The sequence below is a fragment of the Brachyhypopomus gauderio genome, unplaced genomic scaffold (assembly GCF_052324685.1).
Source record: "Brachyhypopomus gauderio isolate BG-103 unplaced genomic scaffold, BGAUD_0.2 sc97, whole genome shotgun sequence".
NCBI lineage: Eukaryota > Metazoa > Chordata > Actinopteri > Gymnotiformes > Hypopomidae > Brachyhypopomus > Brachyhypopomus gauderio.
This window is the reverse complement of record NW_027506918.1, coordinates 120,379-127,500: the sequence shown is the minus strand read 5'-3', so window position 1 is coordinate 127,500 and position 7,122 is coordinate 120,379.

Below are 7,122 nucleotides of genomic sequence, written 5' to 3'. Positions count from 1 at the left end.
ACGTTTAGTGGTGGGAGGGAGCATAAACTAGCCACACCTTCAGTAGTGTTGCTCACGCTCAGAGATGCCATTGTTAGAGTCAGTATTCAGTATTCATGTCAGTCATGGTTTCTGATGTTCTATGTCAGATGATATCAAAATGATTGCATTTCCATCCTGGATCAATAAACTGGAATCAATAAACTCATAAACTGTATGTGTATCATCCATATCAAATATATATATTTTTTTAATTATTAAATGTTGCTGTTTTCTGTAATGTTGGTACTGTGCTGTATATTTATCACAAACAGTAAGACCCTCTGCTGTCTGGACGTTCTGTCAAAGCAGTGCTGAAGGTTCTTGGAGTGTCTGATGAAAAAAATTATCCGAACTGGATAGAAATAAAATTTTCTTGAATATTTTGACCATTAAATTATGCATTTTTAAATATCAATTTATCAGACTTGCATATTCTTATGATAAAATTAGCATCAAAACATTTTATTCAATGAGACCACTGAATGCCTCTGTTGTTTCACTATACAGCAGAAATAGATAATGAAACCCGTGAATAAACAGTTTTGAAAAATAACGTAAAGGGACAGACACAACAGGATTATATTATGATTGTGACATAAGGGATTATGACATACGTGATTGTGACATAAGCGATTGTGACATACCCGATTGACATACGTCTCGTCCTTGACGTCAACAGACTCACAGGAGACTGTCCACTACTGCATGTGTGTGTATCAGTATGTGTACACATGTGTGTATGTTTCTCCTTCCCAACACGAACATGAACTCTGTACCCTTCTTGGAGTGTAAGAGGATATGTGGATTCCCTTGGTCATCACACACCAGTGCAACAGTGTCCGGTTCCTTCTGCCTCCACTGGGGCTCCAGAATACTCCACCCGATAATAGCCTTCTCTCCTGGACAGGAAGCCACAGCTCAGTGGTGGAGTAGGTGGAGCATGTACCTCCACCCATCCCAGATCATCCCCCACTGAAACGCTGTGATGGGGCATGAAGATGCCTCCTGTCTACCAGTGGAGTGTCTGCTGCAGTTCCTTATGCCTGTAGATCATACACACCCATCACACGTCATGATGAAGCAGACAGCTGGGTCAGGACCCTGGACTGCTGGAGAGACACAAACAGGCTTGTGGGCTTGATGGAAAATGTTGTTATCTACTGCATCTGAATGTGTTCTCTGTGCTGAGTGTATTCACTGCGTCTTTAGTGACGCTTGTGCCATTTTTAGGACATTTGCCTTGCAGAAAAGCCCATTATATAAAAGGTTCCAAGCTTTAAAAAAGGTTTCCAGTTCTGTATATATATTTTTAACTTTGAAATGAGCATCAGAGGAACATTCCATGCAGGAACATGGTGCTTTCACACCATGAAGAGGAATATAGGACACATAAATATAGAAATACAGAAAGAGAAAAGAAAGAAAGAAAGAAAGAAAGAAAGATAGATAGATAGATAGATAGATAGATAGATAGATAGATAGATAGATAGATAGATAGATAGATAGATAGATAGATAGATAGATAGATTGTCATTGTTGCATCCTCGTCTATGTATAGAACCTTGAGGAACAAATATGGATCAATTATTACAAAATACAAACTGGAGTTGAGTTTCACCTTAAATTGTAAGTTCCGCCTCAGAGAACTTACATAACTTCCTTTCTGAATATTTTTTAGTTGGCCCAGATGAAATAAAAGATAAAGCTGCCATGGTCAAGCAGCACAAAGTTTTTATGTTTGTGTATTTGAAAGCTTAAATGGAAATATATCTGTCCAGGTTTATGCCACTATATTCAGTTCGGCTGCTCAAGTCTGCAATGCTCTGAAATATCATAATCAAAAAAGTCTGCAGCCCTTGGCAGTCTGGACCTGTGTCTTTTAATGATGGCTTCATTCTTATTGCTGAGCTATAACTCGTGTTTTCAGTTTGAGGGTTCTTGCTCCATACCTAAAATACGGCCAGGGTTGATACGACATAAGTTCGATTACCGGTTCATAATGATTTTAGTATTTTTATGTCTGATGGTAAATCCAATTGAAAGGGTGACTGTGTGTACGTGTAAGTGTGTAGGTATACGGATAGAGTTCATAGGGAGTTTTTCCTCACCACTGTCGCCTTTGGCTTGCTCATTAGGGTTCTGGACCCATAGTATTGTTAACCTTGTAAACCCTGTAAAGCTGCTTTGCGACAACTTGAGTTGTTAAAAGCGCTATACAAATAAACTTTGATTGATTGATTGATTGATTGAGTTCAAGCTTTCCTGATCATATTGAGAGTCCAAACTGATTTCAGAAAAAGCTGGTTCAGTATCTCATTCATCGGCACATTGTTATTATAAATGCAAAGTCTAAACCTTTACTCAGACATCACTTACCATTCGCAAACTACAGCACTGGTATGTTTTTATTTAGAAAGAAATACTAGATATTGGGTAAGCTTCCAACCTACCGGGCACTGAACTACTGAAATACAATAGAAACTCTCCCATTGTTAGGTACCCTATATCCCATTGTTAGGTACCCTATATCCCATTATTAGGTACCCTGTATCCCATTGTTTTTGTATGCTGCCATCTACTGACTGATTTTAGAATATCATGTCCCTATACATCCAAGTCAGATCACATTCGACACACACAGTATGCCTCTGAACTAAGGATGTGGAGATTCACCGATTCATGTCTGCGATTCGACTGCACCGGTAGATTCAACGTGCATCGGGTTTAATTTGCGGGCGAATTCACGATGCATCGCCTCTAGCCTTTTTGCATCGGCAAATACCATGATTAAATCGGGTGTTTTGTTTTCCAGTATCTATTCCTTATTCTAACATTTTCAGAGGCAACATATTTTTAATTTTTATTGATTTGTTTTTTTTTTCGAGGCAACATAAATGCACCATCGTGTCCTCAGGTACTGACGCAAACACGCAGACGTACACAACAAAGATGGAGGGAAACGAGAGCATTAGCAACGACAAAGAGATATTTAAGGCACCAAAAAAGACACACAAATCAAACGTGTGGCAATATTTCGGGTTTTTTAAGCGATGTGGTCAACTTGACAAGACGCACGCAATCTGCAAACAATGTGGGGCTATCAAATACGTTAGTAGCACAACGAACCTGGCGACACGCATGAAAAGACGGCACGGTGTGGACATCTCTGCAGCCGCTACCTCCTCGTTACCAATCATTTTTGAATCGCATCATATCGTGAACAGGAGTGATTTGTATCGCATCGTATCGACAAGGGGTTTCAGAGTATCGCAGTTATATCGCATCGGTGGCAGTGTATCGAGATGTGTATCGAATCTAGCTTAGTGGTGAAGATATACATCCCTACTCTGAACTAATTTACAATCTCTCACATGTATTTATTTATTTTCAGAATTTAGACCACTAAACTGTCGACACCAAATGCAGGCAAGTTTAATCCAACTACTTCTTAATTCATTGTTTTTCCCTATTTTTATTATATCTAATATGAAGGTAATTAATACATCTCTCATATATCTTAAATTTTGACTTCTAAATTGGGAAGCAAGAATACCGTCTTGTCAATTTACACCAGTGACCACTAGAGGGCAGCACGTACGTACACAAATCTCCAGCTCCATCCCGCCAGTGTACAGATGACCTTAAACACCAGATATTTCACTCTGAACATACGCGCGGCTTTTGTTTAAGGTTCATTATAAATCAGGGATTTAAAATGCCGCACGTGCTTTACCAACGTCTTAAAACTTTTGTAGTGGACATTAAAATCCAGATATTTTGATCAATAAAACGAAAAAAAGACACAATAAGCTTTTCTGCAAATCCCATATGTCTACTCTGTTTGCGTTTAAAAGCCATTACGTTCGTGTGTACGCTTAAACCTTAAGTGGCTATAAAAGACCTATCGTACTAAAAACTGTAAAAAGCTTTAAAAAAACCCTCACAGTGATTCTCTATCGCCACCTGCTGAAAAAAATGTCAAACATCTTTATAAAGAATCACCAGAATAACAGCTTTGAAGTTTCTCCAAGGGTGCGCGGTGGCTGTAATTTGCATGTCAATTCATTCAGCTGACACTCATTATTGACATGCACTGACAGCTGGTTTGGCTAACGACCATTCGTCATTATCATTCACGCGTCCCCATCCATTTTAATGCAGCGCGTGCGCTGATGTGTAGTGGGTCGCCAGGGGCGCGCAGGGTTCCGAGCGCACGCGCCCAGGCGCCTGGAGCGCCGCTGAAAACACCAGACGCTGCAGACATGACGCGATACACACCCACACACACACACACACACACACACCAGCCAGGACACGGACACACTCACAAAAGGTTTATGATTCACACATCATAGTGTGTGTGTGTGTGTGTGTGTGTGTGTGTGTGTGTGTGTGTGTGTGTGTGTGTGTGTGTGTGTGTGTGAGAGAGAGAGAGAGAGAGATTTTGCAGACGTTACTGTACGACAGTGCGACAGAAGATCTGCTCCATACTTCTTTAATTTCCTCTGCTCGGTTTGGTTTGGATTGTGGTAATGTCTGTAATAACAGCGTAGATCTTTCTTTAGTCACTGTGTTTAGATGTCCTAAAGCGCTCTCCAGGAGACAGTGGGGATTAGCCACATCCCTGTGTGATCAGCACTGTCTACGCAGTTCTGTCCCCTCTGCTCTAAGCCTTCCTAGAACACGAGAAATTCCCCATGGAGGTGTGAAGCCAAACCCTCACGCCACACTACACGGGACTCCAGTTCCTAAAGGTTCTCCAGAGGTTCTTCATGCGCTCCTGGACCAGTCCGCTGTGCACTGACCGGGTCAGTTCTGTCATTACTCAGCAGGTTTCAGCGACTGCTGTTAAAGGAAAGGACAAGTTTTCTTTTCCTGTTTGTTCTTTTCCATGTTCACATCCATGACTTCCCCTTTAAGAGTAGATGGTCATTTTCAGAGATGGCTTGGCTGAAACATTCAGTTTTGATTTGTTGTAAAACGAAGCATTTCTGTATGGTGCTTGTATGATTGGTTGAGTCTTCAGCCGTGGTGTCTTGTGGCTCGGTTCTAAAACGCCGCCACGCCCGATCAAACGTGTCTGTGCTGCTCCAGCCATTTTGGTGGCTGAAGTTCATGTGTGTCCATTTCTAAATGTTTTTACACATTCCTGTTGCTTTGCTCCTCCTTTTAATGTTCATAATGGACCTCTTCTTCTGACCTGTTGTATGAACATCTCCCCCCAGCCTGAGGCGGTCTGAACAGCTCTTCTCCTCCATGACTGAGCACACACTATATCTCTTTAGCTGTGTTGGTGTTTGTGTAAGACTGCATGCATGTTTAAGCATGAATCTTTAATGTTCTGCATATCTAGACGTGTGCACTTACAGACACACGCCCCCCTCAAAGGTTCTCACTCCAGCCAGAATTCCTTAGAGGATGTTGGACTCAACTTGTCACCCCAAGCAGGTGTTACTGGGGCAGTTAGTGTAGCTGGGTGTTGTGTAGAGGGTAAGGAGGGGGAGAGAGGGGTTATAGACACCCCAGCAGGGCAGTGTTCCTACTGTGCTGGACCAGACACCTTCTCTCACCCTCTTCTCACCCTCTCTCACACCCTCACCCTCTTCTCACCCTCTCTCACCCCCCTCACTCTCTTCTCACCCTCTCTCACCCCCTCTCACCTTTTCTCACCCTCTCTCACCCCATCACTATCACCCTTCTACTCTTCCTCCATTAACCAGGAGCTGGTGTGTGGGCCTTGTACCTCTCCCTAACTATCTCACCAACTTCCTCTCAGATCAGAGCTCTCTCAGAGCTGTCTCTGTCTCTCTCTCTCCCTCTCTCTTCTCTCCCTCTCTCTCTCTCTCTCCCTCTCCTCTCTCTCTCTCTCTCTCTCTTTTTCTCTCTCTTTCTCTCTCTCTCTCTCTCTCTTTCTCTCTCTCTCCCCCCTCTACAGCAGGTCACTACCACAGCTGTGTTTACACACAGAACACTTCTCTACCACTGCACTCTGGCTGCACTGGTGTGTGTTATTAGTAGCTAGACTGAAGCAGTACTACTTCATATATTATGACTGAGTGGGGCCTGTTGTGGATCTAGAGGGGAGTGTAGCTCTAAATAGGCGTACTGTTGGAGAGCGTTGGTTGAATGGACATTGAACTGCATCAAGAGTTAAAAAAAAAGATATTGATTGAATATTGGATGACTTAACTACTTAGCTCTGTGATTGTTCCGGACAAATTTCATAAATGTCAAAACATTTTTGTAAATATCTTATTTTCCTTTTGTAAATATTCTCTTTCTTCTACATGGGCGTCAGTAAACGGTGTGTGACTGGGATACTGGTGACCTTTCTGTCCAGTGTCTGTGGAGGTGGTTCTTGGCTCTGATCTGTGAATCCTCAGGGATCCGAACGATGGTTCTGTGTCTTAGTCTGTTCTGTAGCTGTTTGTTTCTTATAGTATAAAACAACAAAGTCTTGTCTTCTGTCAGTTATGAAGATGGGTATCAACATTACTTTAGGAGTGATTTCAACTGTCACAAACACTTTAATATGATTATGTGGATTTTTCAAGGAACTCAGATTTATGTCAATCTGTAGAACACATTTGACACAAAGTATCTCTTTATCTTACTCCCCACTCTCTCACACTCTCTCTCTCACTCTCTCACACACTCCCTCTCTCACTCACTCTCACACACTCCCTCCCTCTCTCTCACACTCACACACTCTCCCTCCCCCTCTCACTCACACACACTCTCTCTCTCTCTTTCACCCACACACACACACACACACACACACACACACACACTCTCTCTCTCTCTCTCTTTCACCCACACACACACACTCTCTCTCTCTCTCTCTCTCTCTCTGAGTTTCTCCTGGATCCCGACCACACACGTTATTCTACTTGCGTGTTACTGATCCAGAGACACACGGGTCTTCCTTTCCGTTCACATGGTAAACCTACTCACACCTTTGGATTATTTTAATGTATTTTATTCATGACGATAATGTTGTCTGCATCAACCCAGCACTCACCCACCTGCACACTGGCCCTCATGCACCTGATGTCGTAAATCACTGCTCCCTAAATGAGTCTCCCCAGATGTAGCCTGAGA